The sequence below is a fragment of the Nicotiana tabacum genome, chromosome 2, assembly GCF_000715075.1.
Source record: "Nicotiana tabacum cultivar K326 chromosome 2, ASM71507v2, whole genome shotgun sequence".
In the NCBI taxonomy this organism is placed as follows: Eukaryota; Viridiplantae; Streptophyta; class Magnoliopsida; order Solanales; family Solanaceae; genus Nicotiana; species Nicotiana tabacum.
Window position 1 is genome coordinate 107,174,980 of NC_134081.1, and position 20,639 is coordinate 107,195,618.

Below are 20,639 nucleotides of genomic sequence, written 5' to 3' on the forward strand. Positions count from 1 at the left end.
TAGTGTAACTTATATCTCCTTCTAACACTTTCTTAGCCTTCTGACCCGTGCTAGTGGCATGCGCCTATCGTCTAATAGTAATAGGCATCACTAAAAAATATAAATAAGGTAAAGATTAGGAATGAATACTTACGACTCAGTTCTATCGTACAATCTAGTTTAGAAAGAAAAGTAACCATCCTAAATATCCTGTAGCCTCCTATCTATAAATATGGTGCACAACACACCCATAAACAAGACTCAACTAGACACGGTCTGTAGATAACCCTTGGACAGAACTGCTCTGATACCACTTTTGTCACGACCCAAACCGATGGGCCATGACGAGTGCCCAAGTCCTACCTGTCGAACATCCCTAAGCATACGTCTAAGATATAAACATGAATTAAGGGTAGGTCATGAATAACATCTGTCATTAAACTGCTGAAGCACGTGAATAACATATGTGAGGAAAACATGTCCAAAAGACATATATACACATGCGGAATACGGTAGGGCGAGCCGACAAGGCTGCGATAGATATTTATATATCCAAAACTGGAAGCCGACAAGGCCACATACTATCCAACTATACATGACTATCTACATATCTCTAATAGAGTGTACAACTGTATAAAGGATGAGACTGGGCCCCGTTGTACCCATATCTACATACAAAAGTAGCATACCAAAACTAATAACAGCTCCGGATCAAGTGGAGCACACCAACTCTCCCTGATCAAGGATCCTAAAAAGGGGGACCGTCAGCTTGTCTACCTGCACCTGCGGGCATGAAACGCAGCGTCCCCAGGCAAAAGGGACGTCAGTACGAATAATGTACTGAGTATGTAAGGCATTAAAATCAGTCCATAAAAGACGTAAATGAAACATGGAGTAAAGGAATCCACCTGTAAGTCTAAATAACTTTGTGAATCCTGAAATATTTATAAAGTCATGCATGTGCGTATAAATGTCGTATCATCCATAGGTATATGTGTTCATAACATCATCCAGCCTCTGAGGGAATCCCGTCATATCATCTCGGCCTCTGTGGGCGAAATCATCACGTATATCAGCTGATCAGGTGGTGGTGCGTATAAAATGTTGTAACCTTTTTACATACCCCATATACATATAATATACGCGTATATAACGCCATTTGATCATGGGTAAATGTACATGTATAAATGAATGAAATGCATAAGAAGTAAGTTTATAAGAGTTCTCGGTATGTCATAAGATCAATATGCCTTCGGATAAATTTTATCAACTACGTATTTTTCTAAGACCCATAAACAGAAGATATAATAATAAGACATATGTAAAATGAAGAACATAGACACCCCTAGTGTCACGACCCAAAATCCATAAAGGTCGTGATGGTGCCGGACTCCACTGTTAGGCAAGCCAATAATAAATACTTAATTAGGTTCTCATTTTGTTACTTTTGAAATCATATTTTCCTTCAATTAAATAGCAAAAGATGGAGTTTACAAAGTAAATAATAATAGTTTCAACAATGTCAATACAAGACAACCCATAATCACCCCAAAACCCGGTGTCACAAGTGCATGAGCATCAACTAGGAAGATAAAATAAAATACAATACCTGTCCAGAATACAAATTAGACAGGAAAATACATAAGTAACTTTGAAGAGGACTCTGCTGGCTGCGGATCGTAGATGGGACTACAGCTCACCTAAGTCTCTGCATTTAACCACACCTCTGCGCTTGCCAGGCTGCTAGTCATATATGCACCTGCACAAAAATGTGCAGCAACTGTAGTATGAGTACGTAAATCAACGTGTACCCAGTAAGTATCCTGCCTAACCCCGAAGAAGTAGTGACGAGGGGTCGATTTCGACACTTACTAGTGATCCGATAATATCAGGTACAGTAAAGAAGTGAATGAATATGAGACAGAGTAAATATATGAAACAAACAAGTATAAAATACGCAGTATAATTTTCCTCTTTACAATTTACTCAAGTTCTCAATTAGCAAGTTCCCTCCGTAACCGGAGCATATATATAGATATAGTGGATTTCATCAAAGAGGTTGTCATAATCCAAATCAGGGAAAACCCCTCATATACACCGGCTTCTTGCCAATATTTTGCACGATTCCATGAGGATAATATATATAGGAAATGCCGAGGCGTACGGCCCGATCCAACATAAAAGTAAATTGTGCACTGCCGAGGGTCGAACGACGCGAACCATAGATGCGTCTAATAACCCGTCAAGGCGAACGGCCCGTTCCCATGAGAGTGTAGTACATAAATCCTGCCGAGGTGAATGGCCCGATCCAATAAGAGTGGTAGAAGAAAATACCCCGCTCGCGAATCATACGTACGACGCGATCAAATATAAATTTAAGAAATCTCCCCGCTCGCGGATCATACTTGAGACGAGGTCAAATATAAATTTAACATTTAAAATCATATCTCTTTCTTGATTCTTTTCAAAATAAGGAAAATTCAGCTTGTAGCTTTTTAAGGAAATTACCCCGCTCACGAAACATACATGCGACGCGGTTACACATAGATTTCTTAAGCTATTATAGCATTATTCAATCCTTTTCGAAATTACGAAGTTCAAACGAACCCTTTTAAATCTTACGTTCTTCAATTTCAACTCCTTTCAAAACATTTAATAAGCAAACTCAATCTCGCTCCCTCTCAAGGCAAACAATAAACATAAATCATTAACAATATCAACAAGGCATGATGTGAGCCTAAAACTACCCGGACATAGGCATAGCTAGCAGCTACGTATGGACTCTCGTTACCTCGTGCGTACGTAGCCCCCACAAATAGAAGCACACAATAATTTAGTTTCACCTATGGGGTTAATTCCCTCTTACAAGGTTAGAGAGGAGACTTACCTTGCTCCGAAATTTCATAACCGGCTCCAAGTCCGCTCCGACAATTCAAACTAATGCTCGTCGCTCCAAAACTAGTCAAATATGATGCAACCGAATCAAAATATACTCTAACACTCATAATTAATCATTTTATAACAATTTCCAACTCCGTTCGAAAAGTTGATAAAATCACCCTCGGGCCCACATGCCCGGATTCCGAAAATTTTTGAAGATAAACTTTAACCATAACCCTAGGAACTCAAATATATAATTTATTCTCCATTTCATGCCCAAATTCGTGATCAAAATCCAAGAATACCAATTTTTAGGTTTCCTACCAAAACCCCACAATTTCTACAAATTTCCATGTCTAAATCCATATATAAACCATGTATTTAACTTGAAATAGGTGAGAATCACTTACCTTGACATAGATGATGAAGATGGAGCTCCAAAATCGCCCCAAGACCGACTCCCATGGAGAAAATGAAGTGAAAATGGCCAAAAATCCCGTTTTAAAACATCTCACTGCCCAGTCCGACTCCTTCTTCGCGTTCGCGTTCCTCAGCCAACCCAGGCCCAGAAAACCTCCTTTGCGTTCGCGTTCCTCACGATGCATTCGCGAAGCTTTCCGCCCTCACTGCTTCACGTTTGCATACCCAGCCACGCGTTCGCGTAGGCCAAACATCCTCAGGCCCAGTCCTCATTTCCTTCTATGCGTTCGCGACTCCCCACTCGCGTTCGCGTAGGTTCCTCAAGTTCTTCACCGCGTTCACGTCTCAACCTTGGCGTTTGTGAAGGCCAATCTCAACAGCCCCACAATTTTCCTCTTCGTGAACGCGGGACTTCCTTCGCGTTCGCGAAGAAGGACACCAAACACAAGCAACAACAGTTCCCAAACAGCTCCAAATGATCCGAAACCACCCCGAAACACACCCGAGGCCCCCGCGACCCCATCCAATCATACCAACCAGTCCCATAACATAACACAAACTTGCTCGAGACCTCAAATCACATCAAAATTATGAATCGCACCCCAATTCAAACTTAAATGAACTTTGAAACTTCAACTTCTACAATCGATGCCGAAACCTATCAAATCACGTCCGATTGTCCTCAAATTTTGCACACAAGTCACATTTGATATTACGGACCTATTCCAACTTCCAGAATCGGATTTTGACCCCGATATCAAAAAATTCACTTTTGGTCAAACTTCTCAAAAACCTTCAAATTTCTAGCTTTAGCCAAATGACTCCAAAATGACCTACGGACCTCCGAATCCACTTCCGGACGCGCTCCTAATACCAGAATCACCATATGAAGCTATTCCCAGACTTGGAATCCCAAATAGACATTGATAACATTGAAATTCACTTCAACCCAAATTTATGAAATTCTATCAAAATGCCAACTTTCACAATAGACGCTGAAACGCTCCCGGGTCATCCAAAACCCTATCCGGACATACGCCCAAGTCCGAATTCATCATACGAACCCGTTGGAACCTTCAAATCCCGATTTCGAGATCATTTACTCAAAAATCCAACCTTAGTCAATTCTTCCAACTTAAAGCTTCTGAAATGAGAATTTTCTTTTCAAATCAACTCTTAACTTCTGAAATTTCAATTACGACCACGCGTACCAGTCATAATACCTGAAGTGAAGTTGATCATAGCCTCAAACTGTTGAACGACGTGATAGAACTCAAAATGACCGGTCGGGTCATTACACCTAGTACTTCTATGAATAGAGTCATTTATGAAAGCTGTGTGTTTGCTCGTTTCGTTTGTATCATATGAATCATGCCAAAAAGAAAGAAGGGATTGCCTTAACATACCTGAACTGATTCTCTTGACAATCCCTCTAACACATGCCAATCGCGACGAAATACGTAACAGCGGATCGAAGTAGGGAAAAATCCGTATGATATTCTTGAGAATGATTGTACCGTGTTCTCTTAGAATCGTAATTCTCTCGTTGCTATTGTATGAATTTTGTAGCAAATCACGTTGCTATCATTTTGTATGAGTTTGGTGAAGCAATTTACATTGCTATGAAGATTAGATATATCTCTCTTTGTGAATTTTGAGATACCTTTTACCTTAGTGGGTGTGGGGCCCACTTAGGTGATGACTTAGCCAAAAGTCCCTCTAAATGTGCCACCTTGTAATGTAAGTAAAGAGTCACAAATGGGGCATAACTTGTTGCCACGTTTGGGGGGGGGAATTTCCCACCCATTTCCTTAATTAACTTGTTAATCCCCCACTAATTCAATAATTAATCAATTACCCACATAATTAAGAATTATCTTAAATTACTTAAAATACTAATCACTTTTAACACACTTTATACACCTTACTATCATGGTCATGTGGTACCTTGTATGACACTATTCCATAAATACCGGGTATTATAGCCCGGACCGTATTTTATCCCAAATTGACAACCTTCGTTTACCCTTTAACCTTCACGGCACTTACTTATCGCCTGTTATAAATGGCACAAATGCTTATAACCTCAAAAATAATCTCATTTCTGAGTCTACGTCAATTAACTTACGACAAAACTTTAACGTACGAAAACGTGAAATGTAATAATTTTGGGCATAAAAACATCCAAATAGTAGCCCACATTCAAGTTTAAAAACAAAACATAAAGTTGTCCCTCACAATCAAGTTTACCAATCAACCAAAACACCATACCTAAACTACTACACATCAGATTCAGTTTGTTCATCCTCATCATCAGATAGATCATGCCCATGTTTTCTCATGAATTTCTGCATCTTAACAAATGTTCTTAATTGGGAGTCCAACTATTGCTTCAAATCACGAATTTCCTTTCTCATATCTTCCATCTGTTCTTGATTTTGAGAAGAAGAAGAATTGGCTAAGAGTGGGTTTGGATGACCTGTAGGTCGATGTATACCAAGTCCGTAGACTCTGCCTTTATTTACTCCACCTGTTGCCACTGTCCACAATGAAGTCATATCATCAGGTGTTGGTTGAGTTGAAGGAGGCTGAGTTTATTGCTATTTTTCCACCCTTTTATGATAATCTTCCTGAAATGAAAACATAACTATTATGTAAAAAAATTAATATTAATAAATCATAAATAATTATGAAGTTAGTATTTTACATATGTGTCCGACGCACGCGTCTCCACCCAGTGTTCTCTTGTACCATCCTTCTTTTTTTTCTTATGCGTCTCCTCGAAGACCTCAGCGCGACTCATATCTCGCCCTCTTTCCTTTTCCTTCATAACAAAAAGTATGAGTTAAACATTACAATCGTAAAATTCTATATGTTAAACTAAGAAAAATTTTATAAGTAATTACCAATCTTAGTTTATGGGCTACAAAACTAATCGAACCTCCTGTGTGCAACAAGCCACCTTTACTGGAGGCACAATTTGTCTTTGCTTGTTCACTCTTCTTCTTCCATTCTGCGGTATTTCCTTTTCAAGAATTTTATCCCAAACAGCTTCTCTTAACCACTCCGGTATTTTACCAGCATTCCGAGCAGCGAACAGAGTATCTTTAATCCGCTTAGCAGCCTTGTTCTCGAAAATATTATTTATTTCGTTTTGATGTTGAGGATGCCATGTACACTTTGTCTGCAATATAAAAAAGTAACATTAGATGAAGACGATAATTATTAAATAAATGTAATCAATTTTTACCCTAAATTAATTTCACATTTGTTATCTGATGTTGTACGATATCTGTCTCCAAGAATTCCACGGCTCATGATAAAATGGCTTCATAGAATCCACAACCAAATGTATAGACTATAAGGATGGCAAAAACCTGCATTAAAGGTAACATATATATAATTAATAAACATCTTAAAGTTTCAAAAGTTTTAATTATAAATAAATATTCCTTAATGTTAACATATCTAAAAGTACATTCAAAACTTAAAAAATAGTATAAGAACCTTCTTACCCATCCTCATAGGGGACGATTATCAATCGATTATAACTATCAAATTATACATTCCCTCCAAGATTCTGCCAGCGTCTACTAGATGGTGTAGAAGCAGCACTAGATGTAGCTGGGCGAGAGCCTCCAATATCCAACCTAGATATGCTGGGAATGGATGATGATGATGGATTGGAAGATGATGGAGCAACAAAAGACGAACCATCATGCTGACTACCGTGAAAGCTCGGGGATGCAGCAGCTGGTGAGCCACCATACTGACTACTATAAAAACTCAGGGGTGCAGCAGCTGGTGAACCAGTATGCTGACTACCATAAAAGCTCGGGGGTGCAGCAGCTGGTGAGCCACCATGCTGACTACCATGAAAGCTCGGTGAAGATGATGGTATAGAAGGTGTAGGTACAAAGTTAAAAACAATGCTACTTTGACTTCCTTTAGCAAGCGTAGAATAATACTGAACTGAATTATTAGATGGAGGGGGGATATTGAACATGGTAGATGGCAATGAAGTCGAAGAGGATGAGGAAGAGGAGGACTCATATTTGGCATACTTGAGGAAGTTGGAACAGATTATTTTTTCTTCTTAAATTTTATCTTTTCCTTTCCCTTAGATGTCATATCTGTAATATAATCATAATAAAATACAAAACAAAAATACGACAAGTGACAGTAAATATAAAATAATTATTCTACAAATTAAATGACTAAAGAAATAAATAAACAACCTAACAAGTCATAAAAATATAAAATAATTTTGCAACATAATAGATAATTAAAGGAATAACATAAAATGCTTAACATGTCATAAAAAAATGTACAACAATTCTTCAAATATATTAAATGATTGATGGAAGAACAACCTAAAAAAGAATAACAAGTCAATCCCCATCGCTATCTTCATAGTAATCATCTAAGTCTTCATTATCGCCTGTTTCACTTTTATCTAGTAATTCTTCCTCATCACTTATTTCATATTCAACACCTCTATCTTTGTCCTCATTTGGTCAAAGGACAGATGGATCAAATTCTTCATATATCCCTTCATTATTTTAAAATATTAAAGAATCAATTTTGGATTTCATACGACTAGCTAAATAATTTGGTCAAAGTATTTTGAACTTTGCAAATCATTTTGGGATGAAGAGATTAATAGGTGCATAATTAGTTTTTTTAAGGATATTATAATATATTATTTTTTTTGCCAAAGTAGAGAGAATAAGACAAAAGGAAGAATCCAAACAATTATGATGAATCTAATGAGAAGTAAAGTATAGATAAAGAGAAATTAACAAAAACAATACCTTACAAGGAAGAATCCAAACAATTATGATGAATCTGATGAGAAGTAAAGTATAGATAAAGAGAAATGAACAAAAACAATACCTTACATCTTACATAGTTTTTCCTTATCAGAAAAACCTTCATGTCTTCATCAGTCATTTTCTCACTTTAAACAAATCATTATTTGTCTTGTGAAGTTGTAGGATTAAACAATTTTCTAATCTTTATGATAGGATTAAGCTAGTTTAATTAGCTTATAAGCTTAGTGAATCACTTGTTTAATATAAAATTTAAATTCGGGATTATGAGTGGACATGTATTATTAATATATTTTTGTTTAACCCAAAATTTTAACCATACCTAATTCAACATATTCTTCTCTTTTTTTTTATATTAAGTATCATTAAAAAACTAAAATCCCTAAAATTTCAATCATACCTACTTCAACTAGCTAGGATGTTCATATATAGAAAATTACTACAAATTTAACAATGAAAACAAGATATATATGTCAACGAAATACTTACCTCGACGAAAACAATGTCGGAGAAGTCGACTGAGGAGCTGTTGCCGCCGCCGCCAACCACTGCTGCAAAACAAATAAAAAATAAATAAATTAAGGGGAGGAGGAAAGGGAGGAAGAAGGGAGGAGGAAACGAGAGAGAGAGAGAGACATACATTGTTCTTGGAGATGGGGGAGAAGGAGAGATGAGCTTCTGTTTTTTGGGGACGAGAGGGAGAGATGAGAGAAGAAGGAGGAAGAAAAGTGAGCTTCTGTTTTTTGGGGACAGGGTGTAGGATTGTTTTAAAACAATTCCGACCGATTCGGTCGGAATTGTTATTTAAAAAAAATTTAAAAAAATAATTACCGACCAAATATGTCGGAAATGAAGTCAAACAAGTCAAAATAAATTTTTCGCCAAAAGTTGCGACCGATTAGGTCGGAAATGTGGTCGAAATGTTTTTAAAAATATATAGGAGATACAACAGCAACAACAACAACAACCCAGTATAATCCCACTAGTGGGGTCTGGGGAGGGTAGTGTGTACGCAGACCTTACCCCTACCCTGGGGTAGAGAGGCTGTTTCCAATAGACCCTCGGCATTCTTCCCTCCAAGAACTCTCCACCTTGCTCTTGGGGTGACTCGAACTCACAACCTCTTGGTTGGAAGTGGAGGGTGCTTACCATCAGAGCAACCCATCTTGTCAAAAAAAAAAAAAAAAAATTCGAAAAATATATAGGAGATATTTTTTGAAAATTCCGTCGGAAATTTCCGACAAAAATATATAGGAGATATTTTTTGAAAATTCTGTCGGAAATTTCTGACAAAAAAATTCAGTCAGAAATTTCGGTCGGAATTTAGCGCTTTTCTAGTAGTGCTATTCATGCTCTTCCTTGGACTGATATTACTGTAGATTTCATTGAGGGACTACCAAAGGCTAGAGGCAAATTAGTCATTTGGGTAGTAATTGACAGATTGACCAAACATGCCCACTTTTTTGTATTATCTCACCCCTATACAGCTCAATCTATGATCCCTATCTTCATTGGATAACATTTTCAAACTTCATGGCTTCCCAGAATCAATCACTAATGATAGGGATCCCATCTTTATCAGCAGCTTTTGGAAGGAGTTCCTCACTACTCAGGGTGTTACCTTACAAACCTCCACTGCTCATTATCCACAAACAGATGGTCAATCATAGGTCCTTAATCGGTGTTTAGAGACATATCTATGCTGCTTTTGCACTAATTCTCCTAGAGATTGGTCTCTTTTCCTTTCTTTAGCTGAGTGGTGGTACTACACTAGCCATCAAACATACCATTCAAACTTCTCCCTTTGAACTCTTATATGGATACCCTCCTTCACTTCGCCTTCCCTACATACCAGGTGATTCTGACTCTGCTTCTATTGAATAAATTGCTTTGCTACACGAGTTCAAACTGCAGCTGGCCAAGTTCCATCTTACACGAACTCAACAAAGAATGCAAGCCCATGCTAATGCCCATAGTTATGATAAACTGTTCAAAGTGGGAGACTAGGACTGTTTCAAGCTCCAACCTTCTGGACAGTCCACTCTTTCTCATTTTCCTTATCACAAGCTCACTTCGAGATATTTTGGACCTTATCATATTGTTGAAAAGATAGGTGCAGTGGCATATAAACTCCTTCTTCCTCATGAGGTTTTGTTGTACCCTACCTTTCATGCGTCTCAATTAAAGTTCTGTTATGAAGTTCCTACCACCATCATTCACCCTCGTGTTATTAACTTAGCTAGCCAGTATTGTCCATCTCCTGAAGCTATTCTTGATCGCAGATTGATCAAAAGGGGTAAGAGATGTCGCTCAATACTTGATCAAATGGACTGGCTTAGATCCTTCTTATGCTACCTGGGAATTGGCTTCTGCTTTAAAGGCTCGATTTCCTTCGTACACCCTTGAGGACAAGGGTGTTATTCATCCGGGGGATATTGATATGAATATTAGTGGCTAAGGGTGGTACTATTTGAATGTTAGTTGAGTTGGAGTTGGCTGGAAAAGTAGTTATCAACTTTTATTTCAAATTCTATCATTTCTTTTGTTGCATTTTAATTCTCACCAATTATAAATACAACATTGTAATTGTAAGTCACACAATTATCATGATACTCTTCTTTTCTCTTCTTTTTGTCTGCAAATTGCTAATGTTCCATTGCTTAGCAGTTGATACTCGACATTTGAGTATCATTTATTCCCCTTGTCTCGAAGAAATCATAAAGAGAATGTTACAGTTCATCATCCAATTCCTTGCAAATCACAAGTTAATAAAAAAAAAGCCAATCAAACTCCCAAGAAAATTGCAATTGCTAGCAATGGGAGTTCATTATTTGCACAGGTAAAAAATAAACATGAAGAAAAATGCAAATGAAGTAGGATACGATCACCAAAGAAAAATCTATCTAGACTAAATAATATTGACTCCTCTTTAATTTTCAAATTTAACTATTCATATTTAAAATAATGCAAGAATGATTCAAAACCATGGGAGTAAAAGAGTTGAAGAAATTTCGGAATGTTAAGTTTTATATGTTTCGACTCCTGAAGTTCTTACCACCAATATCATGATAAATGTTGAAGAAGAAACGAGTGGGTTTTGGGTCAGCGGGTCATTAGGTAATTTCTAAGAAACTGGGTGGGTTCTCTTTGTTTCTTGATATATACACGTGGCATCCTAATGATGTACCACTCAGACCATTTCTATTCCTCCGTATCGTATGGCACTAGCTGAGTTAGGGGTGGCAAGTGGGCCGGGCCCGGTCCTAAGTGGGCTTCGCGGGCCCGGTCCTAAGTGGGCCGGTCCTATGCGGTCCGGTCCTAAACGGTCCCGGACTTCGCGGGCTTATTGCTGGAACCGGCTCGGGACCGGGATCACGAACTAACGGTCCCGGGTTAAGTGGGCCGGTCCCGGGCCTAAACGGGCCCAACAGAAACTTTGTATTTTTAATTTTTTTTATAGAAGTTAGAGGAAAAAAATAGTAATAAAGATATATAAGCTATATTCGATTTATATACTATATATACATCTTAAAATATATATATACTATATTATATATACATAGTATACATCTTAAAATATACTATATATACATCTTAAGATATACTATATATATATATATATAGTATAGTATAGTAGATCTTAAGATATATATACATCTTAAGATATATAAGCTCTATATATATATATATATAGTAAGATGTATATATAGTATATCTTAAGTTGTATACTATCGAATATGACTTATAAACTATGTATATATATATATTATAGTATATATATAGTATATTATAGTATATATATACATTTTAAGATAACTATATATATATAGTTATATACACACTATACTATATATACATAGTATATTCGATATACTATACTATATATACACATATATAATATATATATATACTATACTATACTATATATACATCTTAAGATATATAAGCTATATTCGATTTATATACTATATATACATCTTAAGATATATATATATATATATATATATACACACACTATACTATATATACATAGTATATAAGTCATATTCGATATTATACATCTTAAGATATACTATATATATATAGTATAGTATAGTAGATCTTAAGATATATATACATCTTAAGATATATATACATCTTAAGATATATAAGCTATATATATATATAGTAAGATGTATATATAGTATATCTTAAGATGTATACTATCGAATATGACTTATAAACTATGTATATATATTATAGTATATATATAGTATATTATAGTATATATATACATCTTAAGATATATATATATATATAGTTATATACACACTATACTATATATACATAGTATATTCGATATACTATACTATATATACATATATATATATATAAGCTTATATATATATACTATATACACACACTATACTATATATACATAGTATATAAGTCATATTCGATAGTATACATCTTAAGATATATATAATATATATAGTAAGATGTATATATATTATAGTATAGTATAGTATATACTATATATACAACTTAAGATATATAAGCTATATTCGATATATTCGATATACATATAAAATAGCCGATGGGCCCGCTAAGGGACCGGGCCGGTCCCGGGCCTTGGCGGGCCAAACGGTCCCGGGCCTGACGGGCCCAATCATAGGACCGGCCCACGAGACTGGACCAGGCCCGCTAAAACCGAACCAAACGGTCCTGGCCCGTTTAACCGTTTGGCCCGCTTGGCCCGCGGTCCCGGGCCGGTCCCGGGCCTGGACCGGCCCACTTGTCAGCCTTAATCTCAGGGGTAGTTTTGAGTCGAAGAACAAAAATTGAGGATATTTTTGGACTAGGTAACAAAGAATATTTTTGAGCCATTTCCGATAAAAATATTGTCACATAAATAAAATTGTTTATTATAGAGTAACTAGATAAACGTTTTTCCCGTGATGAGTAGGATTCTAATTTTGACCCCTTAGCCGAGAGTAAGGCTGATACAGAGGAACCTAAAGGGCAAAATCATTGTTTATGATCGAACTTGAGAGTACAGATGTGTGCTTTAACATAAGATCGGTTCTATACGTATCTGAAAGAAACACCATTTTCTCTATAGACTTGGAAAGGACACAAACTGCACACTTGTTGGACCTGCAATGGACACGGCTAAGTAATCTCTGCACCATTTTGATAATTTGTACTTCTTTAAATACTGCTGTATTCGTTCTTGGTTTCACATCAAGACCACCGTAGACGAGACATCTCTACATTTGCTGAAAATTCATTTGTATATGTAGATTTTTTAAGAAAATTAAGGAGTACTATCTGCAAGCATGTTGAAGTGATGCAAAATACTAGTTGATGTGACAGATCATTACATTTCATCAAAATATCAACAGTACTTCTTAATTTTACTTGTCATCCTAAGACTGATTTCGATTTACATTCTTCCTATAGAGGTGGCATAACCTAAGAATTCTATTCACAATCTTAGGGGAAGTACATCTTTTTTACTTCCTTTCGACCCTGCAAAAATGAGAAATGAGGTATCTGGAAAGAAGATCAGTTGGGACCCCAACAGCTCAATTACATAACTTTTCTCAAAGATTCTTCAGATTGCTTTGCCTTCTCACTCCTTGCAATCAGTAAGGAGGAAGAAGTAGAAAGCTTCTTAGCTTGAGAGTAAGATCTCATGTTATTCTTGGCGTGCTGGGCTAAGGACCTCAAAGGGTAATTATTCCATCTACAGAAACCTTGATCTTTTAAGGCTTCCACTGCTCCAACACTGGCTGCTACTATCCACGCTCTCCTGCTTGAACTCATGGTCTCTTCTGTAACAACTTTCTTTAAATATCTTTTTAGGTTTTGACAATGAATCCTGCGATTGTTTTTCTGTTCCTTTGAATGCTTGCTTGAGTAAATTTGTTGGCTTGGAAGATGATGCTTAGAGTTCCGGGCTTAGGCTAAATTTATAGATACTGAAGAAAAAAGACGTGGGAGTAGCTAAAGCCTAAAGAGTAAAGAGTGATAATCCGGTGGCTCTTTTAGCTAATTAACTGCGTACGCTGTATATTGCAGCTACTGGTTTTCTAGTTACTTTGTCCTTGAATGAAGAAAAAGGGAATGTATAATTTAGTTACTGGATTATACATTATTTTTCAGAAGAAAACATGTAGGACCACAGCAGCTGGTTTTCTATTGGACCTTTCGAAAGTAGCCCTCAGTAAGTTTAGGAGCTCCGAACCTGGATGGTTCAAGAGATTCGTTTTATCATTTACTAAAATGTCAATATTTTAATTGGAAACATCTTAGTTAAAGTTTACCTAACTGTGATTTACTTTTTCAATTCAACAATTGTTAGGAAACAGTCGTATTCATTAGTAGTACTAAAGTAATAAAACATTAAACAAATCTGTTGCAGTACATTATTGGAAAAATCGTGTTGCTACTTTCCACAAATAAAAGAATTTTTAGTCATATGAAATAAAAAATGATACCACATGACAATTCCATATTTACAAAATTCCATAGGCATATATTCTTGGAGAAAATATGGTTAAATAAATCTGCGGACCAAAACCACTGGTTTCTTTATAATAAAAGTTTTTAAAGAAAACTCACACGTGTTGAAGCCCATGCCTTTATAAGCCAGCAAAACCATGTGCATTTCCACTTAGTTCTAGCAACCAAAACCTAAACCAAGTGTAACAACTTACAAGCGCATACAAATTAAGTAGGATTTCAAATCTAGCCTTGCGTTGTTTTAGATAAGTAGTTAGTTCCCTCCCCTTAAAGAATTTCCCAGGAAAAGGAAATTAGACTAGTTCCAAAAACGCACTACATGAAAAACATGATTGTAGCAGGAATCAAGCCTTCTCCGGCGAGTTCCTCATCGGAAGCCGGCAACGGAAACCGGTTGATATGGTTTTCCGGTAGCGGAGATTCAGGGAAGAAAGCATTCATGGATGATCAGAAGCGCAGAGTTAGGAAAGCTGAAAAGACTGAAAAAATTATGCATCTTATCTTCTGGGGACCCAAATAGTATCTCTTATCTGACTATTTGGCCTAATATTATATACTACTACTTATGTTTTGCTGTAAATATTTTCCTTTTGTAAGTTTTAAGGTTTATGTGTCTCTATGATGAGTCTTAGGTTGTGGAAGTTTTAAGCTAAATCAGTTAAATATCTTGGAGTCTGTACTATGTATATAGAAATACAAGTTTCTCTGAAGTAAATATGTTGTATAGCAAATTGACAATGGATGTCCCAATAAATTAAAGTTTGCCCATGGCAGTTACGTTCCTTTGATTAACTTACAGCATTCTCATATATATATCCGTCAACTTAATTTCTTTATATACTCTTTGATATGCAAGTACTATGATGCCATTTCTACAAAAAGGACTCTTTTCCGTTCGACTCAAATCTAAGAATGCATTGGCATTGATGTGGAATCACCATTCTTGTAGATAAATTTAGAGACCACCAGAATTAAAATTTTGAGATACCATCAAATTTATGGGAGATTTCTCTTGTCTACAAAAAGCTGTGGCTTAGAGCCGGCCAAGGTTGTAGGAGGCAAAAAAGTATTTTTTTTTTTTAAAAAGTACGTTTGAAAAAATTTAAAGTGTGTCATCAAAATAAAAAAGTATTTTTTTAGCAAGAATCTACAAATTCTAGCATCTTCCCAAAAGGAAGTAGAAAATTAATTTATTCAAGATAAAAATAATCTTACAATAAATTTATATTTTTTAAATTATCCCTCATTAAGTTAATATTTTTCTTTTTCTTTTTCTTTTTCTTTTTTAAATTTCTACTATACATTTCTTCTCTTTTTATCCTATTCCTAAGAGTAGATTTTAAATTTATATTGAATGATGTATTTTGACATATTTAAATTATCATATAAACAATAAATAATAGTAAACACTCAATGTTATTGATTTGGAATAATTTTATTTTATATTGATTGAAATTTTTAATTTATATTTTTACTATTCTTTTATAATAAATATTTAAATTTATTTTTCTTTTTTTAAATAATATTAATCGCAAATTGAATCTTTACTTTCATTTTTTATAATTTGATACTTAAAAGTGCATTTTTAAAAGATTGGTCAAACACAATGAGCTTGCAAAAAATATTATTTAAAGGAATTAGCCAAACAGAAACTGTTATTTTACAAAAGTACTTTTGCAAAAAGCACTTTTGAATAAAAACACTTTTCAGAATAAGCAATTTTTGATAGCTTGACCAAACGGCTGGCTCTTATTTTCAATAGTGATGAGGTCTTTAAATACCCCATTACGGTGTGGGTGGCTGACAACCCCAGAATATTATTTGGCGAGAAAGAAATCTTTATCGAATAAATATTATTGACTTGAGAGGGAGTTTATTTAAGAAACAAATGAAGACTTTCTAAAAAATTTGTATGGATGATCATTTGAGAAATTTGAACGTTTAGTGAGTTCCATGTCATCTTTCTGGCACTGGAAATTTTCGGCTGACATGACTTTCTGAGAATGTTAAGTAGAATTATTTTATTGTTACAAAATATACAAAAGTAATTTTGTTGCATTATTTTCATAATTTGATTGATCATTTAAATAATCAACTCGCAATAATAAATAACTGCTTACAGTAATGCTTGATTCATTAATATCTTGAAAGAGAATAAATAACATGTGGAGCTTTGCTAAGCATAAAATTTCTTTACAATTTAATGTATAAAGCTTTCTTTAGGAGAACAAGTAACAAATCCTACACTAGGTTTTAGTGATTTAGATGGCTTGAGTGTTTGTGGAAGAGGAAAATCTAGAAAGAAAAAAGACAAATAACAAGCCTTTAACAATTATAACAATTTCATGTTTGATCTTTTAACTTAGTGTTAGGGTAAACAAAATTGGAGCCAAATATGTCTCCTTAAGCCATGAATATTCACTTGAAATAGTTTACAAGTTTCTAAGCAAATTAACAAATATATAGTGTATGATTGACTCATCTAAAAGTTTAAGCTAAAAGGAACACGTTTATATATACATATAAGGTTTGTGACACCTCGCTCATGTGCGAGCCTGACTCTTTCTCTTTGGTCATCACCTCATGAGCATGCAAACTTGAATATTTTCTCTTCTGTTAAGCACATAAAAATTCTTCTTATAATAAGTGATAGTGTTTCTTTAAACTGTGATTTTGTTTTCTCTAATATCGTGTTTAACTATATGGCCATTTCATCTGAAATGTTAAATATTCAAATTAAGAAAGGGCACACACTTATTTCTTTTTATTAAGTCTTCAGTAGAACACCTCTAATATATGAATTAATATTCGTAAACAACCTTAGAAGCAGTTTATTCTTTTTTCTATAATGTATAGCTCCATTTAGTAATTATGTTACATAGACTTCCACACCTTAATTGTATGGAACTTAAATGTTAAGTTAGGGATAATATGCATGAACTAGGAATAAATGGGCCCCTTGTTGCTCGAGTGACTATAATAAACGCATTCCTAGTTTACCTTAAAGCATATCTTGTCACCTCATGATTGCATTTTTCCACATTTTCTTTGACAAAATTTTAGAAAAGATGTGATCCTAGCATATATTCTTATGGAAATCTTTATATAATAAATAGTATGCTTTAGTTTTAGATAATCTTATATTCTCGTGGTTTGAAAATATAGCCCCTTATGGGCCATGGACTGAAAATTTGTAGTATGATATATTCACAGTTGCATCAGCAGTGTGACGAAAGTTTTGATTCTTAGGTCGATCTACAGTTGGAAGCTTAATTTATGCAATTGATTAAAGACTACTCTATTTTGAGTCAGTTTGCATAAAAACAGTCCTCATACTTGAGATATAAAGCATAATGATATATGTCTCGAATCTGGAGGGATTGCGTCTTCACAGCTTTTTAATGTTTTCATAAGACTCCGTAGGGGAATGCTAAGAAATACTTAGAAAATCAAGATTTACCAACAAAACTTAATATGGACCCGAAGCTCAAATACATTATAGTTCGTAGTGACTAACTGTTATCATTGGCATTATTTCCATTAGACCTTGCTGTAAACTATTTTCCCTGGCTTGACGATGAATGAGTGGTGCAGACTGAGTGACATTGGCTTTCTCTTTTGACGTTGGGTTCTCATAAGTCATAACTCTCGATTTTGTCTTTGATTTCTGCTGCTTCTTGTGCATTTGTTTGCGGTACAGCTTTGCTTGTGTTTCTTACATTATTAATCTCCATACCATAATGTACCCAATCATTCTCTAAGATCTACGGAGAGGAGATTCAGAGAGATGTTTGGGACAAAAGCAATTGAGCATGTGCATTACCACAATTAATCTCATGGTCATTGTTGCACGTCTGATTGATTACCACTTAAATTTCTGTATCACTGTTAAAATAAGGACAAGAACGACATGTTTTCCTGTTTCATATCACTTATTTGGATTACAAAGTTACCCCTATCTCTATTGGCGGAAAATACCATTATAATTTTGTTTACCCGAAAAATGGATAGAGTTAAATTTATACGCAGTTCCGAGGATATGTGGTGTAACTTAACACAAAATGTAATGATAAATAGAAATGTAAATATAGATTGCAGAGAATGCGAAATAGATAAGGTTATCAGGAACAATGAATCTTAGGATTCAACAAATAGAATCAATCTAAGAAATCTGAAAGAACAATTCTTTAGTGTAGAAGAATATAGCGCTTTTTTTACAATGTAAGCCTGAGAAAAACTTCTCTTACAGAAATGGTAACCAAGCCCTTTTATAGTGGAGGGATTTGGCTCTAAGCATAATAAAATAAACATTCATTGGGAGACCCATGATAAGTCAGTTTTTCCACAATTTCTGCCAAGATTCTCTCTAGTGGAATTGCAACGGCTTTTGTCTGCGAGCTCGATCTTGCTTAGAACCCTCGATTTTGGTTTGAGCTTGATTTCGACTCGAGCTCGTGATTTTGGTTCGAGCCCGATCCTGGCTCGAGCCCTCGAATTGATTCGATGTCAATGTTGGTTGGTCTCTAGATTATCAGCATGATAGATCTACTTTGCATCATGGTTCGATTTCGATTCGAGCTTGATACTGATATCGAACTCGACACGGATCGGCCTCCCCGGGTTCGAGGTTAATTTGTTCCACCTTCGGGATCTTACTTCGATAGATCATCATTCGAACTTGATCGGACGTGCTAAGGCCGAAATCTATTTCGACCGTATACAAATTTGTAAACTCGTTTCTCAGAAAGAATGTGGCGAGAAACGACTTGATTTTTTAACGGCTCGATCGGATTATAACCTGACGTTTCCATCGGGTTCGACCATGATGCATCTGGCAGCTTTCCCATCGGTTTAATCTTTCAAGGCATTTAATGCATGTCAGGCGGTGGTCGGCCACCGCTGATACTGAACCGCCATCGCTTGAACCTATAAATAACCCATTCTTTTATCTTTTACCACTTTTACATCTTCTATCTTCCAAATTTTCCAAGTTCTTCTTCGTACTCTCTAACTTACCAGTAAATCTGTGATTTCTTTCTGCAAAAGCCCCTCTTCAATTCTACCAAATCTTTGTCACTTTCTTCTATTCCTCACCTTTGAATTCGAAAATGGCGAAAACATCACAAACCATTCCTCAGAAAGAGAAGGCTTCATCTTTATAGTGTGCCGCCGATGAGACATCGGCAGAACCACGGCCTGGGGAGTGTGTTCCCGGGGCGTGTGTTCTTACTTCAGATTTTAAGGTCGATAAAGGTTCATTGGTCCCTGGCTGGTGTGAGCCGGTATCGAGGTACATGTGTTCGATAACCGAGAAGCACCTCAAACAGCTAAAAAAGGATTGCAATTGGGGTGAAAAAGTAATAATAATTCCTACCCCTGACGAAGATATCACTTCTTACGTGAAAGGGTTTTTGAATATGTATACTTACCCTTTCACTTTAGGTCCCCTTGATTCCGTTATTATTAACTTCTGTCATCAATACCAGGTAACCCTAGGCCAGGTCCATCCTTCTTTGTGGCGGATCATTATCCTGATCGGATATTTTGTGAGCAAAATCGAGGGGATGCCATTCACCCTCGACCATCTTATCCGATTGTATAGTCCTTGACTTTTTCGAGGAGGGTTAATAAAACTTTAGCATTGGGCTACCAAGGCTCTATTCTCGAGTATTGACGAGGACAGGGACCGAGGTTGGATGGGAAGGTTCGTTCGAGTAAGGACTTCGGACCTGATTCCGACTGAAAAGATGCCCTTTCCCGAGGACTGGAATATGAAACGTAAGTGTGATTTTGCTGTTACTTCTACTTTGTTCTTTCATTTATTCTCTCATGACACTCCTATTTTTGTGATGTAGCGGTTCCCTGGATGCCTGGAGCAGTTCCTGATCTCAAGAACTAGGTACGAGCCCTTGTTTCGACCTCCACATACGCCAAGCGCTCATGGCGTGATTTGTCAAAGGGTCAGTGGGAGGCCAAAAATCACGATAAGCTCATTTCTCGTACTCTTTGATGATCCGAACG